We start from the raw sequence: 24,497 nt of genomic DNA, 5'->3' as shown, positions 1-24,497 counted from the left end.
AGTTAGGGAAAAAGGTAGGAAAAGAAGTACCCAATAGGGCCTAAGGCATTTAGACAGAACAATTAGGGAAAGTTCAATGTGATAGCATAGTGAGCAGGCCTGAGGGAAGCCATCAAGTGATGATGTAATAAGCTAGAGCAAATGACAATGAAGAGTCAGAATCAACTCTCAGCTAAGTGGGCTAGGAGAAGTGAGCAAGTAGTGGACATTAGCTGTTAAGGGCTGTGCTTTCAAGTGAGTACTCCCTTAGAAGGTTGGAAGTTTCCATGGAGGTGCCAGTGATCATAATGTTGACTAGAATCCATAGTTCCATACTATTCCTTCAGTGTACACTACAAGCAGTTGACACCATCAGCTCTCTCTAGGAGTAAGTGAGGACTCTTGAATCAGGTCTTGTGCCTTTCTGTCTAGAATCTAAGTCTTCCCTGGGGTGCTAGAGGCAGTTGAGGTAGTGTTGGTGGGAGGGAGTGGTTCTCTGTTGGATTATACAATATTCTCTTGTATAATAAGGTCTGGAGTACTTGACTGGGGAATATCTGACCCTCTGAGGAGGATGGGATGGCGGACAGCAGTTTTCACTGAAAATCAAATCTGGATCCATCTTTCTAACATTCCTATCTCACCTCATAGGGTCCCACTTCATGCCTACCTGTGCCCTCCCTACCTTTATGAAGACATCTGGTGAGTGTTTTTGCTATTGGATTATCTGTGTGACTTTGCTCAGTCATTTCTTCCCAGAGCTGTAAGGTTGAGGGGGCTCCTTCAAAGATGTCATGGAGCCTTTAGATTTTCTAGCCATAGATTGAGCATGAAGTTGAAGTTCACTGCATCTTCTTCCCTGTGCAGTCCCTAGCATTCAAGAGCAGCAAAGTCTGATCTCCCAGTTCCAGAATCACTGTTGACAGCCCAGTCCCAGTGGAGCTTGATCTCCACTGCATCGTGCCACCGCCATTGCTAATTCAAGTAATCTTCATGCTATTCCAACTCAGGTACCTGTCAGCTCATTTCTCTCTTTTAAAGTTAACTAGGGCTCTTCCAATCCATACTGTGAAGCTCCACCAAGAATCAGTTTCTTAAAGGGACTTCTAGAACATGTTAATCTACCAGTCATGGGACCATGCAGGAGTCGGATGGTGCAAATTGTTCACTCTGTGTATATGCATATAATTTAATATTTATCTATCAAAGTATCCCTAGGGCCCCTACCCACAGTTTAGGTTCCTGTTGTTCACAACCCAGTGGAGAAGATGGGGGAAATTTGGAAATACTTTGCACATATGCCAAGCCAAACTTTTAGCACAACTGAGAAATTCACCGGAGCATAGAAAGTCAGGAGGGGTACAATGTTGCAGGGTATTTGAAGACATTATGAACCCTGAGACTGTGAACTGGTAAAACCTGTTCCCTATTATGGTGTGGCCGAGCACTAGCACACACCTTTAACTCAAGAGTTTTGTGTAAACAAGAGTTAAATAAAGTCAACAATAAGTCAAGAGGGAGAGCAAGTCATCAATTGACAGGGAGTGAACATAAGAAAACCCAAGAAAGAGAAGGGAGAGTCTTTGAGTTGAAAGGTATTTAACATAGCATGGAGAAGGGAAGGAGCTTTTTCCTTCTGGGACATCAGTGGAGTAGGAAGGTCAGCTGGGTGCTTTCTCTGCCTCTCTGAGCTAGCAGGCTTTCACCAGAGTGTCCTGCTTCTGAGTCTTCACTTAGTAAATCGAAGCTTTGGCATTTTGTTTAAATGTTAAAAACAACAGAACAGTGCAAGCTAAGTTTGGAAATGTGATTCGAGACCAACTCTGAAAACCCTTAAATTGCCAAGAACTTGTGGCGTTACTCCCAGCTTCCTCAGGTAACAGATACGGATTTTCATAGTTCATTTCCTGTTACTATACCAAAATATTGAATACTGGACAGGTTTTAATTGATGGAAATCTACTTGACTCAAGATTTCGGAGGCTGCAAAGTAAGAGAGCTTAGTGATTGTTGTGCTCCAATGTGCGAGGGTGAGGCCGATGAAGTGTGCTAGGTCTTGTTACTCTTCTTATCCTTGTAAAAAAAGTAATGCCCTTGGGTTCCCTACTATGACCTTATATGTGATTAATAACTCACCAAAGGCCTGTTCCGCAAACATCATTAACTATGACTTTGGGGATTAAGATTCCAACATTGAAATTTTAGGGGACACATTCAACTCCTTGCATGCATGGCGACGGCTTTTGAAGTGACATTATTGGACACATATCTTTGAGCAAGCAGTATGGTACCTATATGGCTGTGGGGTGAGATGCAGTGTCAATAGGCTTGGCAGAGTCCATTGCTGGAATCCATGATTGTAGAGGTTGGTGGGTAATTGGCAGATTAGAGATCATAGGAAACTGATTTAGAGGAAGAATTGAGCAGCATTGGAAATAGATTGGCTATAACTAGGAGCAAGGGAGAAAGTCCATGACAGCTCTGCTACATTCACCAGAAAATGGGGGTGGGGTAGGAGCTTGTATGTCCTGTGCACTGTGCAGACTAAGATAGCTGTTAGCACTCTCATTACGAAGAAAACTGAAGTCTTTGCTAGACTAGGTTAATATAGTTTGATGGGAAATTCCTACCAGGCTAATTTGATTTTCCTATCACATTATTAAGATATTAAAGAAAACGATTAATAATAGACAATCCTGTAAAACGAAAGAAATCTCAGCTTAGAGGAAACATTCAAGCAATGATATTAATCCCTTGATATGGAGATGACATCTTTTCTAGAACTGAGTGCACATACTCAGACATGGACTATTAATATTTGACATGCCAAATGCAAAGGCTCGCAGCCTATGCTCTGCCCATGCTAGGAAGATGAGACGGCCTAGACATTTTTCTAGTTTAGGAAGGCCATATGTTCACTGACATTTACTAGCTTTCTGGCAAAGTCTTTTAGTTTTAAAAGTTAATGGGCCTTTGAGAGCAAACCTTCCTTCTTTTTTCTACATTGTTGATGTTGAGACATAACCGTAGTAACAGTACCAGTGACAATTAGTGCTTGTTGACTCTTTCTGTGCTGGCCACTGTGTTAGGTCCTTTCTCACTTAACCCTCACACACCCTTCTTAATGGGGGCACTAGCATTAATCCCATTTTACACCTCACAAAGTTGAGGTACATACAAGGTCATTAATTAATCAAGACTGCAAGCATAGCATCTAGTGATGCTCATTCAAGAACCTTGGTGCTGGCACTTCACTTTAAACTCTTTTGGTGGCTATCTACCTTTGGGGGTTCCCTTGAGGTCAAGACACAGAGCTTGACTTAGTAATGACAAGTGGGAATTGGTTGCCAAGAACTGTGATCCTAGCCCTGGATATAGGGAGACGAAACATAGTTGTTAGGGGAGAAATACCTTACCTAGGCCTTCTTTGGCTCTGTGTCCTCTAGTTTCTCTCACTGGTGAGAACCAACTGGATGCTGTTAATGAAGATGGCAACTGACAGAAGCCTGACAGGGTGACTGTTGACAGAGCAGTATCTCAGACAGCACTTGGGCCTTCCTGAGACCCAGGTGACTTTCTGGAGAGGATGGATCCTTGGATTCCTTCTCTGTAGATCTTTGTTTTGTATCGTCTGTAAACCACTATATCCCAGATAGGAAAATTAATGTTTTTTGCCAGTTCTTGAAAAAATATCTATTTGCAAAAAGCACTAGTGTACAAGATAAAAAAATGCCTTCTATTAGGTAAGTCTAGTTTCCTAAATATCGGCCTTGACTTTACTCAGTCAGAAAGTCCAAGTTAGTTGTCCATGGTGTGTACCCCTTCTTCACTACTTTAGCATCTGCTCCTTCTGTTTCCTGTAACCCAATTTTCTTCTAGCTCCAAGCTTGGCAACACAAGTATTAATAGACCAGCAGATCCAAGGTCCATCTGTGGCCAAGATCTACTCCCTTGAGATTATATTTTCCTGCCACTTGTGAGTGTAACATATTTGTGTAGAAATTTTATGTCTGTTATTTCTACTCATGTACACCAGAGCTCAGATATGTCCTAACTGGACAGATATAATTTACTGGACACAGAAACATGTAGTATCTCCAGATACTGCCCCAGTCTTGGAGTTCCACAGTACAGAGCTGACAGAAAGACACTGGGTCAATTCCTAACTCAGCCACTTCCTAATTTCTGTCACATTGTTTATGCCAACGCAAGCAGACCCCACTGCTAGTGTCAGTTAGGGCCTAAAGCTAATTCTCTGCTAGTCTTCTGGGTCTCTACGCATTTTAGAGATATGGATTATTTTTTCTCTTTCCTGATATCTGTCAATGAATGTTGGACAGAGACACATCTTTCTGGGGGAAAAAAAATGTATGTTTCTTATCATCACTATCAGAGTGACAATGTTCCACTTTGGAGAAAGGGCAAAGGCAGTCAGTCATGTGTAATGCCCATTCTAAAAGGCCTGAGTTCTTTATATTCAAGTATTTTTTCCTGTGATTTACCTTGTTGCATATTCAAGAACTCTCTTAAGGAGAGTTAGGATGAAATGTTTCTCTGGCTGTGAATTTTCTGTGAGTGTCCATAGCACTTTGTCATTGAACCAAAGGAGTTTCATATCTCCTACCAGCAGTTAACCTGTAAAATAAATCTGTCCAATTTACTCCTCTTTTTTTTTGAGATGTATTCTTACTATGTAGCCTAGGCTGACCTCAAACTCACATACCTCCTGTCTCAGCTTCTGTGTACTGATTACACGTGTGTACTGCCATGCCTGGTAATTTCTTGGTTCTTGTTCCTAGCATTGAGGAATGTTGGGAGACCTGGTAGTCAGTATCATGGGCTGCAGCTGGTAATGTGACCTTGGGGAAGTCATAATAAGCTTGTGAAACTCTGTGCTTTTATCATGAATAGCAAGATAAAAACACATGCCTTATCTGAGTTGCTGTCTCTGGAAGGATCAAACATAGTCATCCATGGGCAAATACCTTGAATAAAGAGAATAAAAGCAGTGTATGAGAGAGGCAAACAGCCATGTTCTTAGCACTCTGCAAGGCAGTATGCTCTTTCTAGTGAGATTTGGAGAGCCACACTGGCAGCAAAGAGGGCTCTAATGAGGATTTCTCATTATTGCCATTTGCTTTGCTTCTTATTAAATTTAACAATAATGTCCAATTAATTCTATGTCCATTAAAATTTGAAATAATGATTTCAAAGAACAAATATGAGTGGATTGCATGAGATACTTCAAAATTGAAGAGAGATGTGTGTGTGTGTGTGTGTGTGTGTGTGTGTGTGTGTGTGTGTGTGATTTAATTGCTTGGATCTCCTAATGAGGAAAGATCATGAGAATATGTCAGGCTGTAAGAGGAAACTGTCACTAAGCTCAAAGGGATGCATAGTGCTCAGAAGCTCAAAAACATCCACATTTGAGTTCAAGTTGTGTGGTATGGCATTGATCAAGCCATGTTAAATAGGGATCAGAGAGGAGGCGTTTTCTTGTGTGTGTGTTCAGTATGTGTATATATGCATACATGTGTGGGGCATGTGGACATGTCACCAGTCAGGCATAAGAACTGGTGAGGTGGAATGTACTCAAACCCCAGAAATCTCAGAGATTCGCGACCAGAGGAGTGGAGCTGTTCCCTCCCTACCAATATGCCTGCTCTAGAATCTGTAACCACAGCTCCTAACTCAGGTAACCTTGGATAGTCAGTCATGAACTGCAGCACCTGGAGTCATTCTGCATGCAAATAGAGCACCACCAAAACCTTAGCCTCAGCCAATAGAAAGCTTTTACTTTCCAAATCCCATCCCACTTCCCAAGGTTCATGTAATCCTTGTCCACAGAAATAAAGTGCAAAAGTTATTTCACTGAGGATCGTCTTAGTGACTTTCTTAACTGAGCTGTAATGCTTGGAGGAGGGCTCTTTCTCCTGAAGCACTCATCGTTGAATCTTAAACCTGCTTGCCTGGCCAGGCTCCCGCTGCCCACAGAGGCTCACATCAGAGCACTGGCTGATGATACTACCATTGCTGTAGCAGCTACAGAACTCAAGATGACCTGCCTCATACCAGCTGCCTGAACTTCTTTATTCCTTTTCTTAAGAGCTGTAACACTCCCACACTCCAGGCATTCCTGGACAAACTGGAGCCCTGTGGAATCTCTTCACCCCTGGCTCTGCCTCACCCAAGTTGGTCTGGCATACAGCAATGACTGATGGCCTGAAGAGAAATACAGACTGAGAACTCCCATCCTGGACTTCGCCCAGCACCCTCCGAGCCAGTGTATCAGTGGCATCCCGCCACTGCCAGCAGAGGGGCAGAACACAGAACCACACTGGTGTACATACGCATTCATGTACATGCATGTAGGACTCAAAGGACAACACTTAGAGGTTGACAGCAATAGTATCTTTCTCTGTCATTCTCGACCTTATTCTTTGAAAGAAGGTCCTCACTGGATCCCATGTGGGCCTTTTCAGCTAGAATGACTGACCTGCAAGACCTTAGCATCCTTTTGTCTCTGCTTCTCAGCCCTGAGTTTACAGATGTGTGCATCTGCACCCAGCTTTTCAAAGGGATGGACTGCACTCAGGCTCTTGTACTTACTCAGAAGTATTTTATTGACTGAGCCACCTTTGCAGCCTTGTGGCTTGTTTTTGAAGACTCGGGCTTACTACTCAATGACTCATCCCTTACACTGAGTATAGCTGATCAAACAATACTGACCCTCTTCCAGTTCATTCCTCAATATCCACCTCTGTCCTACAGTAAAGAGTCATTTTATTTCCTTTATATCCAGGAATACAGTGCATACTTTTTATCCCCCTCAAAAATGGACACTGTAGCTGTAGTCCCTGATTTTTTTACTTGCTTTGCTCGTTGCCATTAATTATGTCCTTGCTCTGTATTTTTTCACATTAACAGGATTTTTTTTTTTTTTGATGATGTAGCTTATGAGCTCTGTTTTCCTTGCAACGGGCCATAGGCATCGTGTGGCATTTGGGCTGTCCTAGGCTCAGTGCACTTCAGTTGAAGTAAGTTGTTTAAAAGAAAGGTTGCTAGGAAAGAGGGTACTCTTTCCTCAAAGAGTCTCAGAGGAGGGGACTGCAATGTGCTGGCTTAGAGAAGGCACTAGAGAAATACAAAGGAACCAGAGCATCACAGGAGTGCTGGCTTTGGCTGCAGTCCAAGTTGAATAATTGCATCCTGTCTATGGAAAGCCCCCTGCCGTTCCAATCAGATAGGACACTTAGTTCAATTTCTTACCTAAAGTCTTTGCACTGAGGAGTCGAGGCTACATATAAGCAATGGTCCACTGACCAGTAGAAGCTTCATGTAAGGAGTGGGTCACTGACAAGTAGAGACTGTGTTTAAGAATTGGATAAAGGGTCAGGGAGCTGAAGAAAGGACATAGAACTTCAACAGTTCTCTTCATCTCCCTCCTTCCCCACATCCAAAGTCATACATCAGTTCCTGAAAGAGAGAGAAGAAATCCAAGGATAAAGATCCTTGCAGAAACCAACATTTTAGTTAAACAGTCACCATTCTTATAAAAGATAGTAGTCCAGTGATCTGGTGAACCATGACCCCTGCAGACACATTACATGTTTGAAATTCATGACCTCCCGCCAATTGATATTTGCCTAAATTATTTAGACACCCCATCCCATCCTGGTCACATCGCTCTCAAAGAGATTGAAGACAGGAGATGGGGAGCTGGACTCTCTCGCCCCCACAGCTTCCTCATTACACTTAGGTCCATTAAGAACAAGCTCCTCAATGATTTCCTCTTCTTGGCCTATAATGAAGTCAAACTGACTCTGATTGTCATCAATAATTAATGAGTCCGATGGTTCTCAGCCTCTCCAGGCCATTTGGCAGATGGCACCGTCGATTTACTATTGTGCCTGCCATTCTGGAAGCCTCGCAAAAGTGGTTTATGTTGTGAAATCTAGTTACAAAAGGCTTTGCGCTTTGGGTGATCTCTGGGTTTTGACATTCTCTGTGACTTTTTCTTCCTGTGACTGTAGAAGAGGAATAGGCAAGTTCTGTTGACAGAGTTCCTAACAACAACAACAACAACAACAACACAGATCTATGTATTTACAGCCGATGAGAAAATAAGCTGGTGGAGACAAATGGCATTTTTGGAAGGCACTAGGTGCCCAGTGACCCAATATTAAAAGGAAAATTTGTTCTGAAGGTTGGGAGCTATCTAAGGAACACTATTGAGCCAAACATTGAAATCTTATAAGCTTAAAAAAATGTTGGAGGGCTGGAGAGATGGCTCAGCGGTTAAGAGCACTGACTGTTCTTCCAGAGGTCCTGAGTTCAAATCCCAGCAACCACATGGTGGCTCACAACCATCTGTAATGAGATCTGATGCCCTCTTCTGGTGTGTCTGAGGACAGCTACAGTGTACCTATATACATAAAATAAATAAATTTAATAAATAAATAAATAAAAAATGTTGGAGTCTACGTGAAGATAAATGACTCATGCATTAGGAAGGGTAGGTTAAATCTAGATATATATTTGAAATCAAAGTAACTTGAGTGATGTCTGGTATGTGTGCAAGAGCGCATGTGTGGCTCTGGGTATGCACACCTGTGTCTGTACTTGCTTTGGTGTGTATATTTCTGTGTATAGGTGCACACCCCCATCCCATGTGTGTATGTTTTTTCCCTCAGGGAGAATCTTCACATCTATTGCCATCAGGGAAGGCATACCGGAGCTGGGAGTCTGTGTGACTTTTCTTAAATTAAGTGAGTGTGAAAAGAAGAGGGTTAAGGTAAGGCGCTCAACGGAATTCACCAAACATGCATTAATGTGAAACAAAAGGTTTGTCCTACACACAAAGAATTTTAAGGTTAAAGCTTAGGCTCACACAACAAACTAGTGTTTCCTTCCCTAAGCTGTTTCGAAAAACACCAAAGAATACCCCCAAAAATTTCTCCTTTGTAGCTATTATGGTCCAAAACATGGGTTAAAACTGCCCTTTAAAATCATGTATATCTTATTGAAATGCTTATGAAATATCTTTCAGGAACAGAAATTTTAAAAGCAGGTCCAAGAATGGCATTTCAATGCACAGATCCCTGGGGAACAGGGAAAATCCCAGTGTCTCAGATACTTCTCCTTATGTCCAGAACTCTTGCTTAACATTACCAATAGTTGGCTTCCCACAAAGAAGCTGAATTAAATTGCAAGTCCTGGCTTTGTAAAAGCTTAGGTTTTTACAGTGCAGTTGCTTCTCGTGGAGTTCAGAATGTCTGCAAGGTTTGACATGCTTAACCTTTCCCTTTAAAAGGATATCTTTATTCACCTTTGCTAAAGCAGGGTCCCTTGGTGTACCTCTGCTAACACAGTTACATCCCAGAGAAGCAAACAAAAAGCCCACTTCGACAGAGAATGGGACAAAGAAAGCTGGTTTGTGAACATTGCCAGCTTTAAGTACATAAAAATCCATGAGCAAACATAAGCATCTGTGTTCATTCTTCCCGTAGTCGAGAACTTGGTGACTAAGGAGAGTGTTTGGGTAGAGGTGTGTCTTTCCGAAGAGTAGCAAGCTCTTTAAAGGATGTGAAAGGACGCGATGTGCACACAAAGGAAACAAAACCAAAACATTTCAGAGAATCCCTTCCTTATTTATGACCAGGTGTATTATTCTAGCCAGGAGATTATCTGTATCTTCTGTATCTGTGTCTATGATGTGCATGTGCATATGTGTATATGTGTATATCTGTATCATCTGTCTATCTAACTATCTATCTATCATCTAACTATTTCACACACACACACACACACACACACACACACACACACAGCTCCAAATGGATCTTGACACACTAACTCTGTCAACTGCACACTTGTAGAAACAACAGGCTGAAGCTCCCTCAGGGGTTACCAAGCATGACTCTTTCAAGGACAAGTATAAGTGAATTGCCTGTAGACTGTAGCTGTCAGGTGATTGAGAGGGGACATTAGGAAGTTCACATGAGTTATGAATGTGGGCACCTCCTTCTTCTTCTGTCTTCTGCAGCATGACCACTAACACGAAATTACAGATCAAATTGTCTATATGGAGTGATAATGGTGTCAGTAAACAGAGAGAACAAAGGCATTATGATTTAGGCATGCTATCCTAGAAATGAAATAAATCATATGCTCATGGGTCCTCTATAGGCTTTTGTTCCTACATTCATTTATTTTTATTGAGAATGCAGCATCAATAAATTAAAACTTGAAAAATAAGCATATAGCTGTTCTTAGTCCTTCCTCAAAATTGCATTTAATGTTTCCTTTAATTATTAATATATTACTTAATGTTAAAATTCCTAAAAGACCAAAATATTAAAATCAATCATAACCTTACAGTCTGGAAATAATAAATACCAATGTTTTGAGGTAATAGTATTTAGTTATTAACATTAGTTTTGAAGTATGTACATTTATAGCACAAATAATTAGACTCAAACTGTAAAGATAGTTTTGCGCCTTCCATCTTTGAAGGCAGTAATACAACAGGAACGTTTTGTCAGTTTATTTCAACTCATTAGCAAAATCATTGCTAAGGGATTCGGGAGAGGGGATTTATTACAGGACAGAAACGTGTTTTATTTTGTCCTAATAATCTTAAGTAGAAAAGGGAGATATTTTTGGAATGAAGTAGGAGGCTCCAAAGTGTGTGATATATGTGGGGAACAGATGAAGACCTGAGTCAATGTGTATTGTTGACATGGGGACAGTCATGTCAAGGACCTCAATGCCTTAGACCTATGGGAATGGCAGTGTTTCCCCTTAGGTCATGCTCAGAGAATTGGTGAAACCTTACTTTGATTGGACAGTATGTGCAAAAACTAGCAACAAGAACTTCCTCCTCCTGAATCACTACAACTTAAGACTGCTCTCTTACAGAGATCTCCTACAGAGACTCAGTAACCTCTCCTCTTTGTGATGTACATAACAAATGTTCCAAGTTTTGAGTTTTGCAGGTTTTGTGGTAGGTGTTCTAGATCAGAGCAAGAGCAGCTCACATGATGCCAGCTTTCCTCTCTGTGTGTCTTCTTTTTCATCACCCCAGTCAGCTTTCCAGAACCAAGTCATGCAGGATGTGGCAGAGGACAGTAATTAATTCAATATATTAACTGTCTATCACATGGAAAGTCATGTGTTGGTTCTGGGGCAACCAGTAAACATGGTCCTCAAAAGAGAGTTCAAAATTGATTGTACTGGCTGGCAGTCATACTATAGTCACACGTCATTCATTTGATCTTCTAACACATGTTTGAAATAGCTGCTGTTTTGATGTTCATTTTATAAATAAGGCTCACAGAATTTAAGCATCTGTATAAGTACCTATTTAAGTCACTGAGTGACAGAGTTGGCCTTTTCTCTCCCAGACCAGTGTTTTCCTGTACACCTTTCTGTCACAAACCATGTGCCTTGCTATCCTGGCATCCCCTTGTGGTGGGCTCTTCCTAATATCTCCTTGCTCTTCACTTTTGATTGACTCTGGCTACTCTGCTACATTGAGGAGGAATGACTGATTCCCATTTCCTTTGGTATTCATTCAGAATATTCTCCCTGTGCTCTCAGTTTCCAGTTTTTCCTGCTAAAAGTGCACAGCATCTACTGGAATGGCCAGTGGAGAGTCGGAGGGAACAGAAAATGATGGCTGTGAAAGAAAATAGTTCAGAAGAGAAAGGAGGATGGAGGAATGGGATGGGAGAAGTAAGGAAATGAGGATCTAGGATGGGGAGCTAGGCAGCCAAATAACAGAAATTCAATCACTAAGAGAGAGACTAATGTAGAGGTTGGGGAGGTGGCTGGCAAAGAGAGATAAGGAGGAGGAGGAAGGGGAGGGGGAGGAGGAGGAAGGGGAGGGGGAGGAGGAGGACTAGGACGAGGACCAGGAGGAGGAGGCGGAGGAGAGCTGCTTTGAACTACCTCAGCATTCTGAGCTGTGGGTTATTTTGTTATTGTATTTTAATGAATTTTGGCTCTATTCTTTCTCTCTCATTGCATTAGTGGTACCATTTAGATGAAAAAGAAAAAAACAAGAAAGAAAAGAAAATGGTAACAGACAATTTAGGGAGAAAGGCAAGTATACACATATAGAGAAAAATTACCAGATGCCAGCATGAAGATACAAACACTCACTTTTTTTCCTGTGGGCTTCTCTGCCAGCTACTACAGAGTTGACCCAGCTGAAGGGAACCCAATTGGATGGTCTGGAAAATAGTCAGAAGTGAGAGGTCACAGACAAAGGAGCTAAATCATTCTTTTGGACTGAGGAGGTCAATTGCAGCTGGCTGAGGACATCTACTAGCCTAGGACTCCTCATGAGGAAAGCTGTTATGGGTTAGAGCAGGTGGGAGAGGAGCCAGGGAGGAGCCAGGATGGTCTTACCATCTGAATTTTTTGTGGTAGTCACCAATTTCTTCTTTTCTGATACCTCTGCCTTTAATGTTATCATGTTTTTGTTTCCCTTGCTAGACACTTTTGTTATTTGATAAGCAATCTTATGCATCTCTCAAGATGTCTTCTATTTTTGAGAAATCAACCACCATCATCACCACATGTACACACACACATACACACACACACATATAAACACACACACACACACACACACACACACACACACTAAGGGGAGAGAGAGAGAGAGAGAGAGAGAGAGAGAGAGAGAGAGAGAGAGAGAGAAAGAGAGAGAGACTGTAATGCTGTAATGTCTATTCCTAGTTGTCAATTTGACTATATTTGGAATAAACTATAATCCAGACTTGGAGGCCACATATGTGATCCATATCTTGAAGCTGGAAGACACAAGTTTGTGACCTAGATCTTGGCATAGAGATCTTGAGGCACAGTGGCCATGAAAAGATTAGGCACAGGCAAGGTATTGTACAGCTTTGATCCCTGGAGGCTGAGGCAAGGAGATATCTGAGTTCAAGGTTAGCCTGGGACAAAACAATTCCTGGATCCAGGAGTGATAGTACACACCTTTAATCTGGGCCACATCTTCTGCTGGAAGCCTAGATAAAGAAGGACATTGGAAAAAGGAAGATTCACTCTTCTTCGACTATTTGCACTTACTTGTCAGCATATCTGTTGGAACCTACTTCTACAGAAGAGCAGCTCAAACAGCTAGACTCGTGGGACTGAGCAACTACTAGATTCTTGGACTTCCCATCCACAGCTGTTCATTGTTGCATTAGTTGGAATATAGCCTGTAAGTCATCACAATGAATTCCCTTAATATATAGACATTCCATAGATTCTGTGACTCTCGATAACCCTAATACAGAGACAGAGAGACACAGAGAGAGACAGAGGCAGAGAGACAGTGAGATGGTGCGACAGAGACAGAGAGATTGTGGCCATGGATACTGGAAAGATACCCAAGCTCAAGAGGGCAATGTGCTCTGCTTTATGTTAGGTTTCTGCAAAAAAAATCAGCAGCAAGTAAGCAAAATCATAAGCTTTCATTTTGGATATAGTAGTTTTTGAATATACAAGGTTATTAACTGTTTTGTTACAATCTATCATCAATGTGTGCATGATGATAATTATAATGATAAGATGTATGTCTTGCTCAGAATGTGCCAGGATCTCTCCTAAACATTTCATAGATACTATTCCATATGTTTTCCACAATTTTCCTATGGGTTATATGCCCTAGTTCCCATTGTTTCATGAAAGCATGAGTGAAAATTATAACTTGATTCAACTTTGTTGTTATTGTTGTTGTTTTCCTCCATCTTTATTAAAGTGAGTATTTCTTGTTTATATTTCAATTGTTATTCCCTTTCCTGGTTTCCAGGCCAACATCCCCCTAACCCCTCCCCCTTCCCATCTATATGGGTGTTCCCCTCCCCATCCTCCCCCATTGCCGCCCTCCCCCCAACAGTCTAGTTCACTGGGGGTTCAGTCTTAGCAGGACCCAGGGCTTCCCCTTCCACTGGTGCTCTTACTAGGCTATTCATTGCTGCCTATGAGGTCAGAGTCCAGGGTCAGTCCATGTATAGTCTTTAGGTAGTGGCTTAGTCCCTGGAAGCTCTGGTTGCTTGGCATTGTTGTTCATATGGGGTCTCGAGCCCCTTCAAGCTCTTCCAGTTCTTTCTCTGATTCCTTCACCGGGGGTCCTATTCTCAGTTCAGTGGTTTGCTGCTGGCATTCGCCTCTATATTTGCTGTATTCTGGCTGTGTCTCTCAGGAGAGATCTACATCTGGCTCCTGTCGGTCTGCACTTCTTTGCTTCATCCATCTTGTCTAATTGGGTGGTTGTATATGTATGGGCCACATGTGGGGCAGGCTCTGAATGGGTGTTCCTTCAGTCTCTGTTTTAATCTTTGCCTCTCTCTTCCCTGCCAAGGGTATTCTTGTTCCCATTTTAAAGAAGGAGTGAAGCATTCACATTTTGATCATCCGTCTTGAGTTTCATTTGTTCTAGGCATCTAGGGTAATTCCAGCATTTTGGCTAATAGCCACTTATCAATGAGTTCATACCATGTATGTCTTTCTGTGATTGGGTTACCTCACTCAGGATGATATTTTCCAGTTCCATCCATTTGCCTATGAATTTCAAAGTCATTGTTTTTGATAGCTGAGTGATATTCCATTGTGCAGATGTACCACACTTGCTGTATCCATTCCTCTGTTGAAGGGCATCTAGGTCCTTTCAAGCTTTTGGCTATTATAAATAAGGCTGCTATGAACATAGTGGAGCATGTGTCTTTTTTTATATGTTGGGGCATCTTTTGGGTATATGCCCAAGAGAGGTATAGCTAGGTCCTCAAGTAGTTCAATGTCCAATTTTCTGAGGAACGTCCAGAATGATTTCCAGAATGGTTGTACCAGTCTGCAATCCCACCAACAATGGAGGAGTGTTCCTCTTTCTCCACATCCTTGCCAACATCTGCTGTCGCCAGAGTTTTTGGTCTTAGCCATTCTGACTGGTGTGAGGTGGAATCTCAGAATTGTTTTGATTTGCATTTCTCTTATGACTAAAGATGTTGAACATTTCTTTAGGTGTTTCTCAGCCATTTGGCATTCCTCAGCTGTGAATTCTTTGTTCAGCTCAGAACCCTATTTTTTAATAGGGTTATTTGTCTCCCTGCAGTATACCTTTGTGAGTTCTTTGTATATTTTGGATATAAGCCCTATATCAGCTGTAGGATTGGTAAAGATCTTTTCCCAATCTGTTGGTTGCCGTTTTGTCCTAACAACAGTGTCCTTTACCTGACAAAAGCTTTGTAGTTTTATGGGATCCCATTTGTCAATTCTTGATCTTAGAGCATAAGCCATTGGTGTTTTGTTCAGGAAAGTTTCTCCAGTGCCCATGTGTTCGAGATGCTTTCCCACTTTTTCTTCTATTAGTTTGAGTGTATCTGGTTTGATGTGGAGGTCCTTGATCCACTTGGACTTAAGCTTTGTACAGGGTGATAAGAATGGATTGATCTGCATTCTTCTACATGCTGACCTCTAGTTGAACCAGCACCATTTGCTGAAAATGCTGTCTTTTTTCCATTGGATGGTTTTTGGCTCCTTTGTCAAAAATCAAGTGACCATAGGTGTGTAGGTTCATTTCTGGGTCTTCAATTCTATTCCACTGGTCTATCTCTCTGTCTCTGTACCAATACCATGCAGTTTTTATCACTATTGCTCTGTAATACTGCTTGAATTTGGGGTTAGTGATTCCTCTGGAAGTCCTTTTATTGTTGAGGATAGTTTTAGCTATCCTAGGTTTTGTCTTATTCCAGATGAATTTGCAAATTGTTCTGTCTAGCTCTCTGAAGAATTGGGTTGGAATGTTGATGGGGATTGCATTGAATCTGTGGATTGCATGTTGTAAAATGGCCATTTTTACTATTATTAATCCTGCCAATCCATGAGCATGAGAGGTCTTTCCATCTTCTGAGATCTTCTTCAATTTCTTTCTTCAGAGGCTTGAAGTTCTTATCATACAGATCTTTCATTTGCTAAGTTAAAGTCACACTGAGGTATTTTATATTATTTGGGACTATTATGAAGGGTGTCATTTTCCTAATTTCTTTCTCAGCTTGTTTCTTTTTTGTGTAGAAAAAGGCTACTGATTTATTTGAGTTAATTTTATACCCAGCCATTTTGCTGAAGGTGTTTATCAGGTTTAGTAGTTGTCTGGTGCGACTTCTGGGATCACTTAATTATACAATCATATCATCTGCAAATAGTGATATTTTGACTTCTTCCTTTACAATCTGTATCCCTTTGACCTCCTTTTGTTGTCTGATTGCTCTGGCTAGGACTTTGAGAACTATACTGAATAAGTAGGGAGACAGTGGGGAACCTTGTCTAGTCCCTGATTTTAGTGGGATTACTTCAAGTTTCTCTCCATTTAGTTTCATATTAGCTACTGGTTTGCTGTATATAGCTTTTACTATGTTTAGGTATTGGCCTTGTATTTCTGTTCATTCCAGGACTTTTATCATGAAGGGGTGTTGAATTTTGTCAAATTCTTTCTCAGCATCTAATGAAATGATCATGCGGTTTTTTCATCTTTTAGTTTGTTTATATAGTGGATTACGTTGATGGTTTTCTGTATATTAAACCATCCCTGCATCCCTGGAATGAAGCCTACTTGATCATGATGGATGATTGTTTTGATGTGCTCTTGGATTTGGTTTGCAAGAATTTTATTTAGTATCTTTGCATTGATATTCATAAGGGAAATTGGTCTGAAGTTCTCTTTCTTTGGGTCTTTGTGTGGTCTAGGTATAAGAGTAATTGTGGCTTCATAGAAGGAATTCGGTAGTGATCCATCTGTTTCAATTTTGTGGAATAGTTTGGATAGTACTGGTATGAGGTCTTCTATGAAGTTCTAATAGAATTCTGCACTGAATCCATCTGGACCTGGGCTCTTTTTGGTTGGGAGACTTTTAATGACTGCTTCTATTTCTTTAGGAGTTATGGGGTTGTTTAAATGGTTTATTTGTTCCTGATTTAACTTCGGTACCTTGTATCTGTCTAGGAAATTTTCCATTTGCTCCACATTTTCACGTTTTGTTGAATATAGGCTTTTGTAGTAGGATATGACGATTTTTTGAGTCCTCTGACTCTGTTGTTATGTCTCCGTTTTCATTTCTGATTTTGTTGATTTGGACACACTCTCTGTGTCCTCTGATCAGTCTGGCTAAGGGTTTATCTATCTTGTTGATTTTCTCAAAGAACCAGCTTTTGGTTCTGTTGATTCTTTGTATAGTCCTTTTTGTTTCTACTTGGTTGATTTCAGCTCTGAGTTTGATTATTTCCTGCCTTCTACTCCTCTTGGGTGTGTTTGCTTCTTTTTGTTCTAGAGCTTTTAGGTGTGCTGTCAAGCTGCTGATATATGCTCTCTCCTGTTTCTTTCTGCAGGCACTCAGAGCTACGTGTTTTCCTCCTAGCACAGCTTTCATTGTGTCCCATAAGTTTGGGTATGGTGTACCTTCATTTTCATTAAATTCTAAGAAGTCTTTAATTTCTTTCTTTCTTTCTTCCTTGACCAGGTTATCATTGAGTAGAGCATTGTTCAACTTCCATGTATATGTGGCCATTCTTTCCTTATTGTTATTGAAGACCAGCTTTAGCCCCTGATGGTCTGATAGGACACATGGGATTATTTCTATCTTTCTCTATCTGTTGAGGCCTGTTTTTTTTTTTTTTTTATTAACTTGAGTATTTCTTATATACATTTCGAGTGTTATTCCCTTTCCCGGTTTCCGGGCAAACATCCCCCTCCCCCCTCCCCTTCCTTATGGGTGTTCCCCTCCCAACCCTCCCCCCATTACCGCCCTCCCCCCATAGATTAGTTCACTGGGGGTTCAGTCTTAGCAGGACCCAGGGCTTCCCCTTCCACTGGTGCTCTTACTAGGATATTCATTGCTACCTATGGGGTCAGAGTCCAGGGTCAGTCCATGTATAGTCTTTAGGTAGTGGCTTAGTCTCTGGAAGCTCTGGTTGCTTGGCATTGTTGTACTTTTGGGGTCTCAAGCCCCTTCAAGCTCTTCCAGTTCTTTCTCTGATTCCTTCAATAGGGGACCTATTCTCAGTTCAGTGGTTTGCTGCTGGCATTCGCCTCTGTATTTGCTGTATTCTGGCTGTGTCTCTCAGGAGCGATCTACATCCGGCTCCTGTCGGTCTGCACTTCTTTGCTTCATCCATCTTGTCTAATTGGGTGGCTGTATATGTATGGGCCACCTGTGGGGCAGGCTCTGAATGGGTGTTCCTTCAGTCTCTGTTTTAATCTTTGCCTCTCCCTTCCCTGCCAAGGGTATTCTTTTTCCTCATTTAAAGAAGGAGTGAAGCATTCACATTTTGATCATCTGTCTTGAGTTTCGTTTGTTCTAGGGATCTAGGGTAATTCAAGCATTTGGGCTAATAGCCACTTATCAATGAGTGCATACCATGTATGTCTTTCTGTGATTGGGTTAGCTCACTCAGGATGATATTTTCCAGTTCCAACCATTTGGCTACGAATTTCATAAACTCGTTGTTTTTGATAGCTGAGTAATATTCCATTGTGTAGATGTACCACATTTTCTGTATCCATTCCTCTGTTGAAGGGCATCTGGGTTCTTTCCATTTTCTGGCTATTATAAATAAGGCTGCGATGAACATAGTGGAGCACATGTCTCTTTTATATGTTGAGGCATCTTTTGGGTATATGCCCAAGAGAGGTATAGCTGGATCCTCAGGCAGTTCAATGTCCAATTTTCTGAGGAACCTCCAGACTGATTTCCAGAATGGTTTTACCAGTCTGCAACCCCACCAACAATGGAGGAGTGTTCCTCTTTCTCCACATCCTCGCCAGCATCTGCTGTCACCTGAGTTTTTGATTTTAGCCAATCGCACTGGTGTGAGGTGAAATCTCAGGGTTGTTTTGATTTGCATTTCCCTTATGACTAAAGATGTTTAACATTTCTTTAGGTGTTTCTCAGCCATTCGGCATTCCTCAGCTGTGAATTCTTTGTTTAGCTCTGAACCCCATTTTTTAATAGGGTTATTTGTTTCCCTGCGGTCTAACTTCTTGAGTTCTTTGTCTATTTTGGATATAAGGCCTCTATCTGTTGTAGGATTGGTAAAGATCTTTTCCCAGTCTGTTGGTTGCCGTTTTGTCCTAACCACAGTGTCCTTTGAGGCCTGTTTTATAACCAATTATATTTTCAATTTTGGAAAAAGTATCATGAAATGGTGAGAAGAAGGAATATCCTTTTGTTTTAGGATAGAATGTTCTATAAATATGTTATATCCATTTGGTTCATGACTTCTCTTAGTCTGTCTATGTCTCTGTTTAATTTCTGTCCATGATCTGTCCATTGATGAGAGTGGGGTGTTGAAATCTCCTACTATTATTGTTTGAGGTGCAATGTGTGCTTTGATCTTTAGTAAGGTTTCTTTTATGTATGTAGGTGCCCTTGTATTTGGAGGATAGATATTTAGGATTTAGAGTTCATCTTGGTGGATTTTTCCTAGGATGGATATGAATTGTCCTTCCTTATCTTTTTTGATGACTTCTGGTTGAAAATCGATTTTATTCGATATTAGAATGGCTACTCCAGCTTGCTTCTTCAGACCATTTGCTTGGAAATTGTTTTCCTGCCTTTCACTCTGAGGTATTGTCTGTCTTTGTCTCTGAGGTGTGTTTCTTGTAGGCAGCAAAATGTTGGGTCCTCATTGCATATCCAGTTTGTTAATCTGTGTCTTTTTATTGGGGAATTGAGTCCATTGATGTTGAGAGATAGTAAAGAATAGTGATTGTTGTTTCCTGTTATATTCGTGTTTGGATGTGAGATTATGTTTGTGTGCTTTCCTTCTCTTTGTTTTGTTGCAAAATTTTTAGTTTCTTGCTTTTTCTAGGGTGTTGCTTACCTCCTTGTGTTGGGTTTTACCATTTATTATCCTTTGTAGTGCTGGATTTGTAGAAAGATATTGTGTAAATTTGGTTTTGTCATGGAATATCTTGGTTTCTCCATCTGTGTTAATTGAGAGTTTTGCTGGATACAGTAAACTGGGCTGGCTTTTTTGTTCTCTTAGTGTCTGTATGACATCTGTCAAGGATCTTCTGGCTTTCATAGTCTCTGGTGAGAAGTCTGGTGTAATTCTGATAGGTCTGCCTTTATATGTTACCTGACCTTTTTCCCTTACTGCTTTTAATATTCTTTCTTTGTTTTGTGCATTTTGTGTTCTGACTATTATATGACGGGAGGAGTTTCTTTTCTGGCCCAATCTATTTGGAGTTCTGTAGGCTTCTTGTATGCTTATGGGCATCTCTTTCTTTAGATTAGGGAAGTTTTCTTCTATGATTTTTGTCGAAGATATTTACTTGTCCTTTGAGCTGGGAGTCTTCACTCTCTTCTATACCTATTATCCTTAGGTTTGATCTTCTCATTGTGTCCTGGATTTCCTGTATGTTTTGGTCCAGTAGTTTTTTTCCATTTTACATTATCCTTGACAGTTGTGTCAATGATTTCTATGGAATCTTCTGCTCCTGAGTGTCTCTCTTCCATCTCTTGCATTCTGTTGGTGATGCTTGTATCTATGGCTCCTTGTCTCTTCCTTTGGTTTTCTATATCCAGGGTTGTCTCCCTTTGTGCTTTCTTTATTGCTTGTATTTCCATTTTTAATTCTTTCACCTGTTTGATTGTGTTTTCCTGTAATTTTTTCAGGGATTTTTGCATTTCCTCTCTATAGGCTTTTACTTGTTTAATTATGTTTTCCTGCATTTCTCTAAGGGAGTTCTTTCTGTCTTTCTTGAAGTCCTCCATTATCATGATCAAATGTGATTTTAAATCTAGATCTTGCTTTTCTGGTGTGTTTGGATATTCAGTGTTTGCTTTGGTGGGGGAATTGGGCTCCCATGATGCCATTTAGTCTTGGTTTCTGTTGCTTGGGTTCCTGTGCTTGCCTCTTGCCATCACATTGTCTCTGGTGTTACCTTGTTCTGCTATTTCTGACATTGGTTAGACCATCCTATAAGTCTGTGTTTCAGGAGTGCTGTAGACCTCTTTTCCTGTTTTCTTTCAGCCAGTTATGGGAACAGAGTGTTCTGCTTTCAAGTGTGTAGTCGTTCCTGTCTACTAGTCTTCAGGTGGTCCTGTGGGTGTGTGTCCTGAGTCTACCAGGCAGGTCACTTGGAGCAGAAAAGTTGGTCTTACCTCTGGTCTCGAGCTTGGAGTCGCTTCCCAGAGCCAGGTTTCAGCTCTCCTTGAGGGCAGCAACCAGAAGGGCCTGCCCCACCTTCACTCAGGACCCTGTGCATAGGGGGCCCAGATGGCACTAGGTGTTTTCCTCTAGAGTCAGAAATATGGGCAGAGAGTAGTCTCCTCTGGCTTCCCAGGCATGTCTGCCCCTCTGAAGGTCTAGCTCTCCTTCCCACAGGATTTGGATGCATGGAGCTGTTTGACCGGGTCCCTTCAGATCCGGGAGGTGTCTGGACTGCAGCATTGAGTGCCCCTATCTTCCTGTTCCCAAAGGCCCTATACAGTTTCCTCTTGGACCAGGGATGTGGGCAAAGGTGGGCAGTACTGGAGGTCTCTCCTGCCCTGCAGTCTCAGGAGTACCCACCTGTCAGGGCGATGAGCTCTCGCCCACGGGATTTGGAAGCAGGGCGCTGTGGGCTGGGATCTTGATTCATCTTCTAAGAAATACTGGAAGCCATTGAGAGGCTGAGCAGGGTAGTGATACAATCTAAAGTATGTTAAAGATTATGCTGTACAGTGCTGAGGTCAGGGACAGAATGTAGAAGTGATAACAGAAGTAAGAACAATGAATACCATTGAATAACCCTGTGGAAGATTGAATGTAAGGTAAGAAGAAAGAATGAAGTCAAGGATAGAAACTTAGATCCTATCTAAGAATCAGGAAACCGAATACAAAATTCTGCATCTTTGAACATTCAGATGCTTAGAGGTCAGGAAACTGAAGAAGGACCAGAAAAGAAGACAAAGGAAGACCCATAGCTCAGGTTAGAAGAACATGAACAACTTAGAGTCATTGTAGTCAGTAAAAAAATATGTATCAATGGAAAAGATGCAACTGACTCTAAAGAATGTTGCTAAGACATTGCAATGCAAGGTGCACTCAACCAAATACTAATCAGTATTCGTCTTGACCAGAGTAGTTTTATTGGACCAAGGCAGAAAATGTGAAAACCCAGTTTAAGGAAGGAATAGAAGAAAGGAAAAAATTGGAGACAGAAAACAAGCCATTATTTTAGAGAATTATAGTGTTCAAAGTGTTCAAAGGGGGCAGCAAGTTGAAAGAAATGTGTGTATACTGGCTTTCTGTTATATAGGAAAAGTTATACTCTGCTCCATGTCCACATAATGGTCCAGCAGAAGAGAAGAGTAAAGGGTAATGGAGAGAATTTCCATTGAGACAACCTTGAGTTGGGACAGGTACTGAGGATTGATGAGTGTGTGCGGTGCTGCTTTTGACTTCTCCTACACCGTCTTATGGTACAGTGGTTGACAGAAAGGAGTCAATTATAAAGGTTAAGATATGGACTGATAGAGGTTATGAAAGTTTTCTGGTATCTTGTACAGAAATAGAAACCAAATTTATCAACTACAAATAAGGAGTGGGAAGGAACTGTTAAAAAATAGATAAATTATAATGTAACCTGACCTTGTGATTTTTATTTCTGTATTTGATAGTGCATGATAAAAAAAATCTCACCAAATTCAGTGTTTTGATGTCTACAACACCATCAGTCATAACTTCTGTTTTCTCCTACTCCAAGTACTTCTCCAATGGAGAGCTACAAAGTGTCCTGCATTCTGATTCAATTCTGGTGTTGTTTGCTTAGAGTCAAGAGTAAGATCCCACATGTTAGGGGCAGTGTCCCACTTCAGATGTCAGTCACTAATCTGAGCTTTTCAACTAACCGAGTGGCTAGAAATAAGAGAAACCCATGACCCTTATGGGTTATACCACCTAGATCATTTGCTAAAATGGTTCCAAAAACTCAAAGGATCCTGACTTACGTTTAGCAATTCATTAAAAAAGACATTCCGAAGTATATAGATGAAAGGCAAGACAGAAGCAATGCATTGGACAAAGTAGGGGTCAGGGGAGTAGTATGAAGCTTGCAAACTCTCAAGGGGATGATCCTCTACCTGTTCAGCAATGAGGAAGTTCTCCAAACTCAGTCCATTTCAGTTTATTTTACAGAGGCTTCATAATGTAGGCCTGATTGGTGGAATCCTTGGCAATTGATGATCAACTCAGTCCAGAGTCACAGGACTGAAGACATCAATGTTCTAATGACACGGTTGGTCCTACTGGCAACTTGCCCCATTCTGAGGCTGGCCAGAAGCCCTCACCATCAGTTATCTCCTCAGCATACAAGAAGTCACGTTATCACTTCCGAGATTGAGATGCCTAAGATTTTTAAGGAGATGTATGCCAGGAATGGAACAAAGAACAAGTTGTATTTTTCTTATAAATCACAATATCATAGACACTAATTATTTTATGGCATGGAATATACCATAGAAAATAAGTGTGATGATCTTCCCTGTTTAGTCAGATGCATTTTGGATTCTTCCCCAATGGCAAGCATATGTAGCTGACATATTGTGTTGCCTTTCACTGCTTGCTCTCAGCTTCTTATAGGACCCAAGTGTGAAGCCTATGGGTTTGCTCGAATCGCAAGAGGGCACAAAAAGCTACCGCTGCAAAATGCTCTTAGGGCAAAGGGTCTCTGGAGTCTGGGCATGGAAACTACATAGCATTTGCTTGATTCTTGCTCTTTTAAAAACATTTTCTTTTTTTAGGTCCAGTTTGAATCAAACACTTCCTATGTGAGAGTCCTGTGGATTTCATGATGGTGAGTGTGAGGCACAGCTTAAACAGAGATGTAAAAGGCTGCAGGGAAAAGGGAAAAATCGAGAACAAAATGGATTTCAAGGAGATGCTGCTGGGTGCAGCTGTTACTGCATTTTAAAGAGTCACTTACTTTAATTGAGGGGGCAATAGAATAATAATACTGTGCAATAATGATGTGCCTTTGTATGAGACACTTGGAAACCTCCCCATGCATGATGCAATGTGGTCCCACATGGCTACCAAACTGAGCCAGGTGGATCTGCCTGTTTTGCTAAATGAATGGAAATAGCTCATGGAGTGAGCATGCACTTCCCAAGAATATTTTGAAAGATACCTGTTTCTAGACCCCAGAAATATCCATCTGAATGGGTGACCATGAAGATAGAAAGACTGTTGGGTGATCCTTTGCTTCAGAAGGAGGAACTAGTCAGGAGATCATTCGACCGTGCAAGCAAATACGTTCCCAAGGACTAGGTTGACAGAGCAGAGAGATATCAGAGACCAGGACAGGAGAAGAGTCTTCTCAAAGTGACATTGAACATGGACATCAAGCGGGAAGGTAGCCTAAAATGTAAAATGTTAGAATTTGAAGTGAGCAAAACAACCTCTATGTAACTTAATTTAGGTCTGGTTCATGCCCATTACGGTTCTTCGTATCAGTGTCCACA

The 24,497-nt window shown here is 41.2% G+C and overlaps 1 long non-coding RNA gene across 2 annotated transcripts; it reads left to right on the top strand.

Annotated features, from left to right (window-relative positions):
* The first annotated feature begins 557 nt into the window (after window positions 1-557).
* LOC100359711 (ubiquitin and ribosomal protein L40-like) lies at window positions 558-23,914 on the top strand. Of its 2 annotated transcripts, none has more exons than XR_001839289.2 (3): window positions 558-681; window positions 8,673-8,773; window positions 23,778-23,914. It is a non-coding gene; the product is annotated as a ubiquitin and ribosomal protein L40-like (long non-coding RNA). The 2 variants fall into 2 exon arrangements; XR_010054046.1 differs by lacking the exon at window positions 558-681 and adding an exon at window positions 852-989.
* The last annotated feature ends 583 nt before the right edge of the window (window positions 23,915-24,497 follow it).

This window comes from Rattus norvegicus, chromosome 8 (assembly GCF_036323735.1).
Source record: "Rattus norvegicus strain BN/NHsdMcwi chromosome 8, GRCr8, whole genome shotgun sequence".
Taxonomy (NCBI): domain Eukaryota; kingdom Metazoa; phylum Chordata; class Mammalia; order Rodentia; family Muridae; genus Rattus; species Rattus norvegicus.
The sequence above is the reverse complement of the archived record's forward strand: the minus strand, read 5'-3'. Positions and strand labels throughout refer to the sequence as shown.